Source organism: Pholis gunnellus, assembly GCF_910591455.1.
Source record: "Pholis gunnellus genome assembly, chromosome: 18".
In the NCBI taxonomy this organism is placed as follows: Eukaryota; Metazoa; Chordata; class Actinopteri; order Perciformes; family Pholidae; genus Pholis; species Pholis gunnellus.
In genome coordinates this window covers 3,790,183-3,807,988 of record NC_136545.1, presented here as the reverse complement: position 1 = coordinate 3,807,988, position 17,806 = coordinate 3,790,183, and the positions used below count along the sequence as shown (strand labels likewise).

Sequence of the window (17,806 nt, the reverse complement as noted above, 5' to 3'; positions counted from 1 at the left end):
ATAAAAGAACCCGAAAATCCAACGTAAGTTTGTTCATTTAAGATAAGGCCGATTTCAAGCAACAAATCAGGATGTACAGCAAAGCACCCTGCTGTCATCATTACTGACAGTTAAGCATCGGAAAACAACGCAAGTAAACACAAATTCAACCAAATTAGAAAATGCACAAGTCGACGATGTCATTTGTTGTACTTGATGTTTCAGATCACAGTTTTATTTTATTTACCCGTTGGCTTTTACTCAGGAGCTGCTAACTTAAACATCTTTCCCAAATCCACATTTTAATCACCGAAAGAATCATCTGAGTGATCACCACTTTCATCACATCACCTTCAACACTTAATACTACATGTAATACTACTGTACAGTGTCTATAATCAACTACTGGAGGGTAAATCATTCTCTCTCCATGATCCATGTCATTTAACATTATTGATTATGATTGTAGAGCCTTTAATGTGTCTTTGCCAAATTGAATGGTCCTTTAAGCCTCCTGCAGACCAATAATCCCCTCTGTCATTACACTGCATCCATAATGTTATGTCTGTCAAAGGTCAGCCTGCCGACTGAGAGGTCACAGGTGACCTGAAAATGGTTCTAGATGGAAAGTAAGGGGATCACCAGAGTCAGTCGGCTTCATCCTCTGGGGACCATGAATGTCTGTATATATTTGCATGACAATCCATCCAATAGTTGATGATATATTGCACTAAAGACCATAACTGTCAACAACATGATGGCACTAGAAGACAGGTCAGTGGAACACCAAAGCCAGTGGGCCTCATCCTCTGGGGACAATGAACATTTGACAAAGCAGCCTTAAAATCTAATTTTGTTCAAGTATGTATCGCTCCATGAATCAGAAATAGTGTCAACAATTTTTGCAGTATTTATAGGAACACAATGTTTTATAAATCAGGCTTTGATTGATACTGGAACTGTTCTGTAAAAAGCTAAGAGTCTGAGAAAAACTCCCTTTGAGGGAACAGACTTTAAAGATACGTATTGTAATAATACATACATTTTGAAGACACCACAGGTGAATAGGGTCACCATGAAAGACCATTCTTTTTGTATGTAGTTTTCGAAAATGCATTGTTTGAATATGCAATTGAGGCATTATCTAATTCTAAATTTCTGAGAATTTTGGAGAAATTTAAAGAAGCAAATATTAAAATAAACACCTTAATGTGTATTTTGTATTTCTTTCCACTATTCTGAAAGCAAAATAGACCAAAATCTCTAAGTTGGTCAGTGCATGAAGAACAGTTTTGCCTGAGGTCTTTCCCCTTAAGATATATCTGTCTTAATTAACACAATAATATAGTTCACTGCTGTCTTACAACTAGGGCCAAGATGTGAAAGACAAAATGTGCAACAAAGGAACCAGTGATTTGCACCTCGTTTCCTACCAACAACAACCATCCACTTTACCTAATCAGAACCGAATATTTTTAATTGTCTGAACTTAACCAAACCTGAACCACCGCAGTGGTTGTTGGAAAAGAGCTCGAGGTCAAGAGATACTGGCATCGCCATAAATAGACAGAGAGAGAAAAAGGGATGTATTTTGCACATGACAGGTAGATCAGATCAGTTCATCCAGGTCGACTGAAATGTGCAAACGCAGCGCTCGCTTACACTGCACACTCTCACACACACACACACACACACACAGTCGTCTCATGCATTGTAGTGTACAAATCTCTCCTCAATAGGCTCTCCATTGTGTCAGTGTGTATAGTGAGCCGCTTACATTCATTGTCGAGTCATTTGGAATGTCAGCTTATCTGCGTCTGAGTGTGTGTGCGTGCGTGTGTGTGTGTGTGTGTGTGTGTGCGTGCGTGTGTGTGGGTGATGTGTTTGTGCTAGCACAATAGTAATGAACTGGTTCAGTTACAAAAAGCCTTTTGGACTAAAACCAAAAGTGTCTACCTCAACAAAAGTACCTTTGGGCTACATATTTGTAGAATAGAATAGAATGTATGCAGGTTTAGTGAAGATTACTCAAAAATGGTAAATTGGATTTCGGGAACATTCACTTTATCAGTATTATCATGTATTGAACAGTCGTTTGGGTTGACGGAATGGTTATTCAATGACCAGGTGGACTGACGGACACCTGGGTTCAGGGAGCAACTTACAGCACATTTGACAATTGATTCGAATTTAAGGAACAAACATTGGATTTAGTGGATTCAGGGATAAAACACTTGATCGATTGCATTTATGTAATAGACAATCGATCATTTGGTTTTAGGGAACGCATGCTTGGGAATTAGGGGACCACACTTAATCAACTGGATTAAAAATTTAATCGGCCCAATTTAGGAAACACAGTCAATCAAACGAATGGAAGGAACATAGACTTTATAGGCTGGATCTAAGAAACACACACTCACATTATGATCAGCTGGATTCAAGGAACAAAGACTTGATCAGTTCAATTTAGGGAATATGCACCGGATCGGTTGGGATTCAGGGAACAGACACTATATCAAGTGGATTTAAAAAACACACTTGATTGTTCAGATTTAGGGAACCACACAGGATTGATTAGGTTTAGGGAGAGAACACCTGATCAGATGGATATAGGGAACAAATATGATCAGCCTAATAACACTATTCAACAAGAAAACTAAATAATTGAGTAAGTAATGCATGACTTAATATTGTGTATGGCTATGGAAATCAAAATGTTGGTGTTATGAGAAGAAAGATTTGTTTTAACCAGATTTCAGTCGGCAACCCATCAATATTCAAGTGTTGATTGTGTTGGTTTTATATTTGATGCTTCTCCATCATACAGTTAAACAGGTTAGGTTTACAGAAACTGTACTATGTTTTTAACACGTTGGCAACACATATGTTTGTCTTGTAAAATCCTGAAAACAGGAGAGGAGAAGAAAATGAAATGAAAGTGGAGCAGGAGAGTTAGACGATAGGCGGTCCAGACTCCAGAGGAGTGGAAGTGAAGGTGGAGAGGAAGAGGAGCGCCGCAATTAAAGAAAGCATCGTTCAGTATTGAAAAGTAAGAAGAGTTAGATTGGAAGGGAGGAGAGGAGAGGAAGAGGAGGAGAGTTAAAAGACGTGGAGGAGGAGGAGAGAAGGAGGCGTCCATGTGTCCTGCACCTGATAAGGCCTCCGATTGAGGGCTATAAATTACACCAGAGAGAGAATTTACACACAAGCAGGAAAACACACTCTTAAGAGCACACATGCATACCTCTCTCTCTCTCTCTCTCTCTCTCTCTCCCCCTCTCTCTCTCTCTCTCTCTCACACACACACACACACACACACACAGAGTGCAGGTCATCTATCATCAGTTAATGAACTTAGACTGACAGACAGCTCCATGTCTCTCACACTGATCCTATTAAGACCTGCTTGACACAAAACAGACTCCTATTAATACAGTTACCCTCTGTGTGTGTGTGTGTGTGTGTGTGTGTGTGTGTGTGTGTGTGTGTGTGTATATGTGTGTGTGTTCACTGTGGACAAAAACAGGTCTGTATCCGAGTATGACTATTAGGTCGCTCTTTATGCTGTTTATGAGTGTATGAAGACCAGTCAAGCTGGTAAAGGGAAAAAACCGACTATATTTGACTACGTTTGTATCGTCATCTGAACAGCATTTACCTGCTGACGCACATAGGTGTTACCGCGGTTACCGCATGATATTGCACAATGTTATAGATTGCATAAAGACATTGCTTCCTTGAGGTCTCATGAACAGCAGATGAACCCAATAGTAGTTTATCTTTGGAATTCTTGCTAAATCATTACATCGCTCATTACATCGTTACAGTCTTTTCAAAATAAACTTCCATTTTCATTTAAAGAAATACTAAGTTAGGTTCAGGCAAAAAGGAAACTACTTTGTTCAGTTTAGGACAAGATTATAAAATACTTTGTTGGGTTTGCGCAACCAAACTACTTCAACAAAGTTTGTGAAATACCTGGTTAGGTTTAGGAAAAGATCGTTGTTTGGGTTTAAAAAAACTACGGAAGTTACGTGACCACTATATCAACATCAACTACCTAACTCCTCATTTCACACGGGGCATGAAGCGTGGCCTCCTGTAGGTGAAAGAGCGTTTTTTATTTGACCCATCCACCTCCTCTCCCACCGCATTCATTTGTATAGGTTTTATAGGCTACGAAGCCTGCCTAGACGAATGAATGATATGACGACAGAAAAAATACAACTCTGGAGTTCACCAATATACTCTAACTGTTACATGCAAAAGCCATTTACAGTGAAGTTCTTTTTTCAACCAAAATGTTGTGTTTATAAGGTAATGTAAAAGGATGTTGACAACCTTTACATACACACACACACACACACACACACACACACACACACACACACACACGTGTTGATGATGGTAATAAATGGTGTCTGATTGACAGAAACGAGGACAGTGGTCATGCTGCAGGAACATCAAGTGTGTGTGTGTGTGTGTGTGTGTGCACCTGTGTGAGCTCTAAGGGCCACTGTTCTCATCTGGTCCCCAACCAAACTCTATAATTAACTGTAGGCCTTCCCCATCCCCCGACACACACACAGACACACACACACACCGTTTCGTCAAACAGCGTGTGGTGATCAGAAAGGGTTCCGACTGTCATCACATCACTTTTCTGTTAACTCAAAATGTTCCTGGAAATGATGAATTAAAAACTATTGTTTTTTTAGCGTTTGAATTTAAAATCATCATCAAAAGTTGACATATGGTCCGTGGCTTTGTATAATGATTCAATGAAACGCAGTAGATGCATCAAAACTAAAACAAAAGAAGAAAGAACTCTGTGTTAATGGTAATATCAAAACATTTTGTTTTTGACACAAGATGAAAAAGAGACTGGTGGTTTTCTAACCCGCACATTCACTGGAGGTACCCTGAAGACTCTTTTTCAGCCAAACTGCGCGGTGTAAATCAAACACTTTTACACCTTCCCCGCTGGGAACATTTCAGACACTACATCTCCCATGGAAACGACTGCCGCCGTAATGAGCTACAACAGCCTTGAAGACAACATTTATTGGAAACGACTTGAAACTTAGCCAAGCTGTACCTGCAAATGAAAATCAAACCAGACTCTCTCCGGGCCCTATAGTTTTGCTGCCGTAAAGTGAATTTCCTGTAATTTTCCTGGTTTGGAACAAGCGGACGCCAGCACGGCTGCAAGAAAGACATTAAGCTGCTGTTCCTCTGACGCCGCTCTGAGAAGAGTCGGACTGCACTGAAGATGATCGTTTTCTCCACTGCGAGCTTCATCGTTTTTAGAATGTGTTTGGGGAAAACAGAAATCTACAGGGCTGAAAAATGAAGCTGACACGGAAGTACCAAAAACTGCAGTTCATCAAAATAGCCACTCGAGGATGTTTCCAAAAAAAAAATCAATCACCATAGACCTCTATGTTGAAATCTGAGTCTACAGCCTCTCAGCCGTGTTGTTGGTGTTGGTGCCTTTCAAATAATGTCAAAGAGAGGGAAGACGTCAGGAGAGGAGAAAACAATAAGATTAGAGGGAAGACATCAGGAGAGGAAACAAGGAAAGAAGATGAGGAAACAATGGGGTCTGAGAGAAGACATCAGGAGAGGAAACAAGGAAAGATGATGAGAACACAATAGGATCTGAGCAAAGACATCAGGAGAGGAAACAAGGAAAGAAGATGAGGAAACAATAGGATCTGAGGGAAGATATCAGGAGAGGAAACAAGGAAAGAAGATGAGGATACAATAGGATCCAAGAGAAGACATCAGGAGAGGAAACATGGAGAGAAGATGAGAAAACAACAGGATTAGGGGGAAGACATAAGGAGAGGAAAGGAATCGAGAGACTGAGAGATGACTCGAATGAGAAAGGACATAAGGGAGTTAAGTTAAATCCAAATTATTATTATTATATATATATATGCATATATCAAGCATTTCTTAATGCATCGCATTATAAAACAAAAGACAATGAGTAACATAAGAGATGAGACATGAGGCACACCATTCTCATTTCACTTTCACTTTATATAATGCAAAGAGAAGCTTCTTGTACTCACTGAACTACATTCATGTTATTATCCTGGGTAATCACACACACACACACACACACACACACACACACACACACACACACACACACACACACACACACAGATCAGACAGTAAGAATTAAGAGTCAGATTACGTCTCTGTATCTTCTCCTGTAAAGCTGCTTAAAATGTCTAACACCCAAAATCCCACTTTGTGTGTGTGTGTGTCTGTGTCTGTGTGTGTGCGTGTGTGCGTGCGTATGTGTGTGTGTGTGTGTGTATGTGTGTGTGTGCGTGTATGTGTTTGTGTGTGGCTGCGCAGGGAGAGGAAGTGATGCAACGGTCTCATTCAGGAAGTGGCCCATGTCCTGTTTTGTTACATGATTCGTGCTCTCTGTCCTCTCCTCCCTTCTTTCCTTCCCTCTCCTCCCTCTTTTCTTTCCTCCACCTCTCTTCCCGTCTTGCCCTCCCCTTCTCATCCCCCCCAATTTCCTTCCTTCCCCTTCTACTCTTCTTTCCTTCCCTATACTTCTCCTCGTTCTTTCCCTTCAATTCCAGTTCCTGGTCTCTTCTATCTGTCTCGTCATTTACCCTTTCTCACTTCATTGCTGTTATTTCTCTCTCTCTCCCTGTCCTCATCTCTCTTCTTCCCATCCTCTTTTCTTTAATTATTTCCTCTTTTTATTCCTTTAATCCTCTCATTCCTTTCCTATGTCTCCTTCTCTCCCTCCTTGTTTTTTTTATATTATTGTTTGTTCTTTCTCCCCTACCGTCTTACTCTTCTGCTTCCCTCCTTCCTTCTTGCTTTTCTTACTTTCCTCCTCCTTTACTTTCTTATTTTCCTATGTCCTTCCCTTCCTCCCTTGCATCTCTCTCCTTCTCTTATTGCCAACATTGCTTTCTTCCTCTCCTAGTCGTCTTTGAGCAAGGCACAGCAGCAGACGGCACCTCCATCTGAACCTCGACACACAGCTTAAAACGTTTTTTTTAAAAACCTCACTCCATCTCCGTGGTTACCAAGCTCTGATCGAGAGGACAGTTGGAGATGAGGATGGAGATGCCACATCGATTGACATCTTGTTCCCATAGTAACGAGGAGAGAGGGGACAGGATTGACCATCATCAATGCTACTGCTGGACAAAAAGCGAATAGGTTTCCATGGATAGAGGAAGCTTTTTATTGATTGGTGGTTTCTATTGCAAACAGGAAGTGAAGTCAAAACTGAGTTTACGAAGAGAGGAAAACACATCATTACACACAGGTTAACCTCCTAAAACGTATAAAAGCCATGATTTCATATATATAGATGTTCGCTGACAACTCATTTTATTTATTGTCCTGACCTGGAAACAAATTAAAGTGTAGGGAACTCAAAGGACTTTAGATCGTGCAAAGGTCTTTGAAATATATTACAGCTAACCGTTCTCACTCCCAACTCGTCAAATAAAGACTGATATCGAGGCACGCTTTAGCATCTGTATAGAATTTAGCAGGCAACCTGTTTGCTTCATTAATAAACGAACAGAGCAACTGACAGTATGAAGAGCGAAATAGTCAAACAAACACACATGACTTTCACCCAGGAGACAGATGTTCGTGTCGCGTCTGAAACAAAGCCAACGTTGAGTATTTTTACCGTGGTTTTGTTTCGTAACTGGCGTTCTTAAGTAATGGCAGTTACGTAACAGTTTGATGCTGTACCGCCCGGAACAGAAAGTCGGCATCACACATGTGATCGGATTTACTGCTCAATGTTTGATCAGATAGTTACCGATTCAAAACAAAGCCAGATTTGAATATATATAATTTATTTTGACACAAAGTTCTTATCTTTGAGGACTTTTGTTTCTGACTATTGTTCAATGAAAGCAAGGATATTGAAGAAAAACATGTTTGTATTCATCAAACTACAATAATTTGTAGTATTGATTTAGTATGATCACTGAAATTGATCATCTTGGCTCTATGAAAAATGTTCAAACACGCACGACCCTATAAGTCGAAGTACATGTGATATAGAGATGTCAAGATACCAATCATTTTGTAGTTGATACCTCCAAACATGTTCGCTACATGCTATCCATTTGTTGCATAAAAACTCAAAAGCTACTTAAAGGAAAATGTAAGGTGGAAATCAGGGTTCAAGTGGTTAATGACAAAAATGTCATTCATGTGTCTGTAACACGCACATTCAGTCAATGTGTCAGTCAGAAACTTATTTTGGCACGCACACACACACACACACACACGGACCAGCGTTTCCTGTCATTAGGCAGCAGAGCCGTTCTATAATTAGAACATCTGGACCCAAGTAAGTTTAGTGCCAGTGCCCTCACACACACACACACACATTCACACTTTCCATAACTATGCAAACACACACACACACACACACACACACACAGGCAAACGATTGCAAACCATACAACCAGATACAGTCATAGCAGCCAACACACACACACACACACACACACACACACACACACGCACACACCAGAAACTGTACATGTTTTATATCTCAGTCACTTGTGTCTTTTATTATTTTCTCTTTTTGTTGTTTTTCTGCAATTTTGATGTAAAAAAAGCACATTAAAGCAAGAAAACAAACAACAGCTTGGAGAGCTAATGGCACGCTAAATGAAGAGAGAGACTAGCTCATGAAGACAGAGAGAGGGAGGAAAAAGGGAGGGAGGGACAGAGAAAGTACGGGGGGAAAAACATTAGCGAGTTCAAACATGGTTTTCTTGAATCAGCCGAGCTCAGAGCCTACAGAGGCCTTTCCAAAAAAGGGAGATTATTATTGATAATAAGAAGGCCGTTCCTTTTTGTTTTGCTTTATTATTGTCGTTTTTTTGTTTGTTTGTTTTTTTCATCTCTGCGGTGGAGGAAGAATAAGCGGCGCAGGCGATTCCTTTGACAAAACCCCCTCGTCTCTCCACAGAGGCCCATGTGAAGCCGAGCCAACTGTGGCTTAGATCTCTGCACACCATCACAACCGGAGGAACAAAAGGAAACTCCAAAACAAAATGAAAAAATCAGTGTGCAAACTGGTCGGAAGCTAAAAAGCGTCAGAGTTAGCAAAACTTTTATAAAGAGCAAGTGAGAACAATGCAGATGAAGGCTCGGAGCCAAAAGGCTGGCTGGAAATGAGTTGTAAGCAGCGTGAAGAAAAAAAAAAAAAAAAAAAGGGGAAAGGTTTATTGAAGTGGTTACTGATTTAATAGTGACATGCTTGTGCAGTAAGGACTGGAACGCTTCATGTTTTCAGTAGCAGGGAGTTATTAAAACTGTTGCAGTCTTCTACAAATGTGAGTCAGTGTTAGTAATTTCACCAAAGATATTAACCTTTTTACATCCTTCAATTCTCATTGAAGCACTGCATACAAAACTAATTTAATATACTTAATACAATACTCAGTGCAAATAAATGACATCAGACCGAGATCAGCGAAAGCATCCTATGAGCCTAATGAAGCATGACCAAGGCCGTGCAATATACTCGCTTCTGATTTGCTGGCAGGTATCCAATTAAAATCCCATCAAACATAGGACCTATTTCAATTTGTCATTTCACAAAGGTTTTGAAGAAAATTCGGATGTGATTTAAGTACACTTAGCAGCGTACCACATATGCCTTTCTGTTAGCAAACGTTCACAAATCTGAATCTCTCGGTTTTGTCTGGATTGCATTGATACCAGTAGTCAGAGTCAGCTGTACTCCAATCCAGAGTGCGTAGGTAATACACCTGAAGCTGTTTGTAACTGCCAAAACTGCCAGAAGAAGAATAGCTTGCTAAAAAGCGTGCTAAAAAAAAAAACTGTTCCGATACAATTATTTCCTCCCAGAATCACATTCCCATAGCGATGACTGGCCTATCGTTTTAAACCCTTTGTAAAACATGAACAAATACATTCTCAAGAGAATTATAGCCCCAGAACCTTTTTTTATCATCTCCGCTTGACAGATTTTGTGGTCTAAAAAAATACCTAAATCGCTGACATTTTGCTAGTTCCAGCTAACGTTACACTCCGCTAGCACCCGCCTGATCGGACCTGTGCGAGTGCAGCTCTCAGCGGAGATGAGAAAGAAGTGAGATGGCACACTCCTGAGCTATTTCCATCATCGATTACGCAGCGATAGTTACTTTTCCAAAGGTGTTGATTGAAGTAAGCCATCTCGCTTCTTTCTCATCTCTGTCTATAGTAGCAAATGCTCAGTAGTCTACCAATCGGGCAGGAAGTACCGAACGGGTAGCGAGGGACACATTTTGTTGTGGATACTACATCATCATATACATCAGTAAATAACCCTCTGTCTTAAAAAAAGTTGCTTGCTAACGTCATCACTAGTCCGCCTTTCGCTTGGTGGTGATATGAAGTCATATGACCGTGGTGTACTTTATAAATAGGTTAGCTTATTACTTCTGCCGACTGCATTTACGCTTTAAAAATCCTAAAAGGGGTGTTCATTTGTGAAGAATGTCTTGCTGAAGAAAACATGCAAGTTTCATAAATGTTCTGTAATAATCCTAAATCTATGTCCCTAAACAATCCCAATGTCTTTTTGTCAAGGGAACCAGGTTTTTGTAGGTTGGCCTACAAGAGTGCGTCATCCCTGCAGCACGCTATAACAGTTATGGGTAGGAAGCGCATGAAGCATGCCTATGCAAAACACACATCAGCAGCATGAGCGAGACAAAAGATGTTTCTTGCCTCTACGGGCTCTCACTGACCCATACAGATCGATGCTCTCTTACCCGCACAGATCAGTCAGCGGTTACACTGATCTGGGATCAGATAAACACTACAACATGACGGCACGTTTTGAAATCACTGGATCCGCCTCCCTCCTGTCGCATTGAATCCGACAGTAGGAACAATGGTTAATCACAGCAACCACTATCACAGGGAACAGACATTTACTCCCACCGACTGCTCGCCGACGTAGTGACAGTTGGGAGAATTGAAGATGTGTCTTGAGAGACGGATGCATTTACACCTTTTCAACATCTGGCTTTAATCAGAGAAAATAATCTTGCATTTGCGTCCTTGAACACTTAGTCTGTTTGAAAACATTTAGCTAGCAAATTCACACAAATGTGCTGAGTGTAAAATGAAATAAAAGACGCATTTGACCAATCAGGTTGCAATCGGATTATTGACCCCAGGGTCATTTTTTTGGTATATTTTCTGGGAATTTAGGGGTTCTATAGCAACCAAGGGGGAGTTGACATTAAACTGTATCTATGGTTGTTTGATATTTTATAGGCAGATTTCAGGATTATTATTATTTTTAATCAATAATTTGAAAAGGCAAGATACGTGTAATCCAAGACATGAAAAAATATATTTTCAAGTTTTTATCCTGTGGCCCTGTATTAATAGTTAATTAATGTCTTGTTAAATGACAAACATTTCAAACAAATCAGTATCATTGCATTTTTTACATCAAATCTCTGTCTTTTCTCAATTTCAAATCTTTCGTGACTCATCCTGCACTTGGGTACAATCGTCAAATCAAATGAGACGTTGGGCATTAAGCTAGCAAAACCATTCACATTAAACACCTGTATCAGTGGGTCTGCGCTGAAGCACAGACAGCCAGTGTTTTCGGATGAGTTTTTTTTGTCAGACTGAGTCTCTAGGTAGATTTGTGTATGACAATTCAATTAAGGCTTCTTCCTCTCTGTGGAGGGTTTTGTGTTTGTGTGGCTTTATAAAACTCTATCTCACAGACACCTGCCAGCTTAGAGCTAATGCAAGCAGAGGGACGAGTGAGCTTAATCATACAGAGAGAGAGAGAGCGAGAGAGAGAGAGAGAGAGAGAGAGAGAGCGAGAGAGAGCGAGAGCGAGAGCGAGAGAGAGAGAGATTTTTGAAACTGGAGAAAGTCCAGTGGGTTGGATGAGGAGAAGCAAAATGGTCTCTCAACAAGTGCAGAGACACCTAGGAAGTAAATCAGGAAACAGTTGTGCTGCGCTAAACAAGCCGAGAGAATTGTACCTCGACATCTGCTTTTAATTTGCGGGTAAAATAAAAATAATGTTTCTCCATCCTTTTTTCGCAGTCTTTTCTTCTATCAGCAGTGGGGAAGTGGCTAATTCCTCTCTCCCTCCATCCCTCCTCGTATTAACTCAAACACAGGTGGATCCTCTACCCTACCTGTCTCACCCTCCACCGAGTGACATGGGTCACTCTGTATGCTATCTGGGTGGTGCATTAAATCCGTGGTGGATGAACGTAAACCTGTGCCATGGAGCAATAACCCTGAATCAAATCGACCGTAAGTTAAAATGAGAATAGCTCAAGAAAAGGTCTTTCATACAAAGGCCTTGAGATAATCCAGCCCAGTCACCGGGAGAAAAGGTTGGCAATCTACGGAAGTTGGACATTACTGCATTTGGTCAGGGCATACGACATAGTATATCGAGCAACCGTGATTGAAAGTTTCGTTGTCTGAAAGTTATGTGGTAAAAAAAACAGGTATAAAACAGTATAAAAACTATCCACCATCTAACAGCACTTTGAACCTTATATAATCCAGATCACAGGAGGTATCAGCCAATTCTCATCTCCGAGCTAACCGGGAGGTTTTCTATTTGCAATAGTCAGTAGGATTTTCTACCCTTTCGCGTTAGCGTGGATCTCGCTGATGATGTCACTTCCAGCCATGTGACTCTCCCTAAAACCAAAACAAGATACAATGTGTTAATTATTAAGCTGTAGTTGAGTTTTGTTTGTTTCTTTACTTCGACAAGAACCAGGCTAGCTCTTTCCCCGTCTTCTAGTCCTTCTAGATCCCAATACTTAGTGCACTGCACTGTAGCAGGTCACTGCAATAATCACGAATTGTTGGGAGTTGCAGCCCAATCCTTTGCACCCTCTGGCAGGACACTACAAGTGACTTTTCTTCATGTACTTTTACCAACAAAAGGTCGCCGTTCATTTCCTGCAATGGTCCTTGTTTTTAGATAGGATATTCGGACTAATCAATCTTGGCTCGTATAAATGGAATGCAGCCAATAATAATGACACCTTCGCTTTTATGCACAAAATGTCTGGAATGGAAAAGACACATTGACTGAAAGGTTGCATGGGTCGACACTCATAACTGAATTAAAACTGAGCATTTTTACATTTAGGTTCAGAGCCAGTCTTGCTGGTATGAAACCACTGGCTTTTAGTTACCTAGTCATTTCCTGTAATAAACTGATAAATCATAAACAACTGAAAATAGGAACAAGTTTGGGACCCAAGGAAGAAAAAATAAAAAGCATACAATGATCAAATAATTTAAGGTTTGCACGTGAACAGTTCAAATAGTTCTGAAAACACCTCAAGAGCCCAGAACATATTGGCTTGTCATGTATTGCTTATGATAAAGTCGAACAGGTTTAGCATGAGACTTTTCAACTTAAATTTATCATCCGAGTGTCCCGCTGAAACCGTCCATCCCAGATCACAGCTTTATGTGATTTCATTACCACGAAAAATAACCTTTTCTTTCTTTTATTCCTTCCCCTCTCCTTTCTTCTCCCCTCTCCCTCACCCTCCCTGACACTCCTCCCCCTCCTCCCTTCATCTCTCCCTGCTCTCTCTTCACTTTCTTTCTTCTTCCCTTTCATCTTCCGCCTCTCCCTCGCTCTTTCATGGCGTCCTGTCGTCAAGTGTAAACTCGACTGAGCGCAGAGTCCAGAGGGTTTCGACTCCTATCAGCTCTTTTCCTCGGCTCTCCTCCTCCAGTCGCGCCCCTCCTGCTGATACCGTCGCAGAAACAGTGAGGTTCACTCCAAAAAATGAGAAATCAGCCTTCGGAGCTGAGCTTTTATGAAGCAAACGGCAGAGAGAAGTCTCTGGATCTGGTTTAAAGCGGAACTCTCTGTTCTAGAGTTGATCATTTAAGATATTTTGAAATACTCCGAGATCACGTGTTTTTTTCTTTAGTTCATAGTTTCTGTTTAAACTGGATGATAACCTTAAAATAGCCTTAAAATACTGCAGTTTTCCATCAACATGGACCTGTTTTGAAACGGCACAGGTGTTTCATTTCTAAGAGAGGAAGAACTCCGGTGACTTTCATGACTATTTGTGTAATCAGGAAGTTATTTTGCTGTGACTTTTGCCCTTTGTGGTGGAAGTGTGTGAGCTTACAGTCCATGCAGTAAAAGCACAATAAGATTCCCAGGTGTATAAATAGTCATTGTTGTCTTTACTTGGTCTTTTAATCACTCTTAATAGTCAAAGGCTTTTACACCCTGACAAGAAGAGGATTTTGCATAAAGCATGTTGGTCTCGCAGCTAGCGCTAACAAAGCTGAAGAAAGATAGTTGCAGCTAGGAAGCTACCTGACAAGGCTCAGGGGCGAATTCACAAAGGGACTGCGCAACTTTGGCATCTATTAAACCTGTACAAATATGGTACAAGATTGGCCCCTTTCAATGCAAATGAGCTTCACTGCAAAAACAGTCCAATTCACAAAGACCAGCGCTGACAGCAAAACGTACAGTGAAATTATTATCGTCTTCAGAGAGTTGGTGTTAACTAAAGCATTCTTTGTGAATGTACCCGTTAATATTTGGCCTGCTTGTGGCGAAACCTCGGGCGGCAATGACAACATTTTCATCCATATCAATCACAACTCAGTTGTCAGGATCCCTTTCATGATCCAATTACATTTCCTTTGACACCACTCTCAGTTAGCATCAGGCTCTAATAGGGACTCAGCATGTTGTTAGTTCCGTCTGTAAGGAACACTGCAGCTGCTATGGGCTGCGAGCTGGACTGACTACTTCGCTACCAACTAGAAACTTTTTTTTAATCTCAATCCTCATGAAACTCTAAGGTCAAAACCAGTTGGCATTTCAAACCATTCATTATAAAAGAAAGTTCTTACAGTGAGACTTCAAATAGATCTTTCTTTGGTGACTTTTGACACTTTTTTCACATTTACCTATTTCTGTTAACCAACATGGTTTTACAGTTTTACAGTATGCACACTGTGTTTTTAGCTCCAAAGTATCTGGATTCACATAGCCTTGTTCATACTGATACCAAACAACACGAGTCATTAAATAAATCATCCTGCATCTCAGCTACACCTTCAAAAGGTTGAAAACTAAAGCATTTTTTCCTCCTCATTTCATCTCAGACCGAAGCAGGAGCGAGAGACTGGTCTGAAAAGGGCAGAAAAAACATGCTGCCGTGGCTACAGCGGTCGACCGCAGTCTGAATTGATAAATCTGGTTGTCGTGAATCTTTGCGGTTGGGGTGGAATTAAAAATAGCCTTACATGCGTACACACACAATGTGCACCTGTACAGGAAGAGCCCTGTGCATTAGCTATGTAGCAGTCGGTTTGTGGCGCCGATGGGGAAGTGAAAGCTGGGCTCAGGTGACTTCCGTTTCAGCTCTTGGGCTAATAACAGATGACCACTGAAACCAACACAGTGTTAGCAGCCATTTACTAAGAAATCACGATGTGAGGAAAGAAACAAGCTACACCCTGCTCACCCGAAACCTTCTCACGGCTGATTCGGAGCGTTTCCTCCTTCACTTCATAAATACTGATGCTCAGTAGCTTCTTGCTGATTTTACAAGGTCCATCATTTTAAAAAGGAATGTAACATATCAATACTTGACATTTGACAAAAAAGACACCGTGCTACATGCACTGCACTATGCATTTTATTTCAAATGGGTTAGCTGAGTAAAATGCTTGTAAAAGGTAGGTAAATAAAAACAATTTAAAAATGAGAAAAGATGCCAACAAGAGTCTAGCAGCTCCGTTTGGTTGTACTTTTGGCTAAATGCTAACATCAGCTAACATCAGCTAACGTGCTTTCAATGACAATGCTAAAATGCTAGTGTTTAGCAGGTATAACGCATGTTCACCATTTCAGCTTAGGATGTTAGCATGCTAACATTTGCTAATTAGCACTAAACACAAAGTAGTAGTAGAGTTTGCAGGTATTTAGTTGTTAGCTAAAGAAAATGGACAAATTATAAATTAGACCTGACGATGGAACCAGATAGAAAGTTAAAAGTAATCATCAAATCACCAAATTTCATGGCAATCCATCAGATAGTAGTTAAAAAGCAATAGACCAATACAGTGATTGATTTATGCACTATAGAATGCGCCCTTGTTTGTTATTTTGTCAATCACTATATCCAGTTTCTGTGATATCTCAGCAGGTAAAGGTTCAGCGTCTTGCTCAAGGACACTCTGACGGAATGAAAATGGATGTCGATGGACACTGTGGGCAAGCCAGGGATCAAATTTGCGACCTTCGAGTTACAGGACGGCTTATCCACCAGCAGGTCGCCAGTCAGCCGCCTGCCAACCGCACTATCGACGGACTGAGAGGAGGCAGGTTTGGGGTTAGGACAGTTAGACTAGGGCTTCTTTGATTTGTTGGTCAATCATTTAGTCTATAAAATGTAATAAATAGTGATGCTCTTCACTATGTCACCTTTTCAAATGTGTTGTTTTGTCCGAGAGATCAGTTTACGTTGATATAAAGAGAAAACCAAAAAATCCTCACATTTGAGAAGCTAGAACAAGATTATATTTGTTTTTTTCGTTTGATTTGATCAATTATCAAAATAGTTTGTCAATTCCTTTTCAGTCTATTAACTAACTCATAAACAGACTCATTGTTTCAGCACTAATTTAGATGAGTCAGTTTTAATCGTATCACTGATCAAAGCAAATAAAAACCAGCAAATACATAAAGACGCAGAACAAAGAAAGAATGAGAATTACTCTGTGTGGTTGACAAATTACTAGTACTACTCATTTTGTCCCCACGCACACACACACACACACACGCACACACACACAGTGATTATAACTGAGACTGAAACTAATGTGTTTGTCTGTTTCTCTCTTCCAGTAATTATTTAGAAGTCTTGTCAACAAAGACGTGAAGAGAGAGAATCTTTTCGACTCCTCTCTTTTACTACTTGGCCAAATGTATGTGGATATCTGACTCGAGATGCTTTGGTCTTAATCCACTGTTCTAACGGGCTCCTCTCTTCTGGTTTCAGGTTTTCCACCAGACTTAAGAACCTGTATCACATTCAGCCACAAGAGAATTAGTGAGGCCCAACACCGATGTTGGCTGGTCGGGTCTGGTTCACAATAGGTGTTTCAGTTCATATCAAATGTGTTGGATGGGTTTGAGGTCAGGTTCTCTGTGCAGGCCAGTCGAATTCATACAAACTGGGAAAACCATTTTTTTTAAGAATCTGTCATTGTGCATTTGCTGCATTTTGCTAACTTTATTTGTCTCATGTGATCAGATCAGCAGTCGGAGAAAAAACACCCGTTCTCACTCTCAACTCATCAAAAACCCGTTTTGTCCTTTGAATCGGAAATTGAGGCGCAGAGCGGTGTTCGTGGCTCTCTAGCGAGCGACGAGAGTCGTCAGTCACTCTGTCGTGACTTGAGTCGCTGCAAAGTAAAGTTAACATCCACCTTTGTTCACTTCTGTCCACGATCTAAACCTAACTTAGTGGTTTTGTTGCCTAAACCTAGCTTCCTAGTAAGGCGGAAGTTTATTTTGAAAGGACACGATGCATGTCACGAGCCTTTGGACAGTCAACAGTCAGCATGACGGTATAAAACAGTCAATAAAATATCATCGCACACATGAGAGGTCCGTGAACAGACAGTCATAAAGTAGCACAAAACAAATTAGTCTGATGGGTCCAGTAGTGCGTGAGATTAGCCCGGGACGGACAAACATACAAACACACACACCTGAACG

General features: G+C 40.7%; 1 protein-coding gene across 1 annotated transcript in view; it reads right to left on the bottom strand.

The window, feature by feature from the left end:
* Positions 1-17,806, bottom strand: part of tcf4 (transcription factor 4) — a 203,065-nt gene that overhangs the window by 150,844 nt on the left and 34,415 nt on the right. The gene's annotated exons all lie outside the window — the stretch shown is intronic.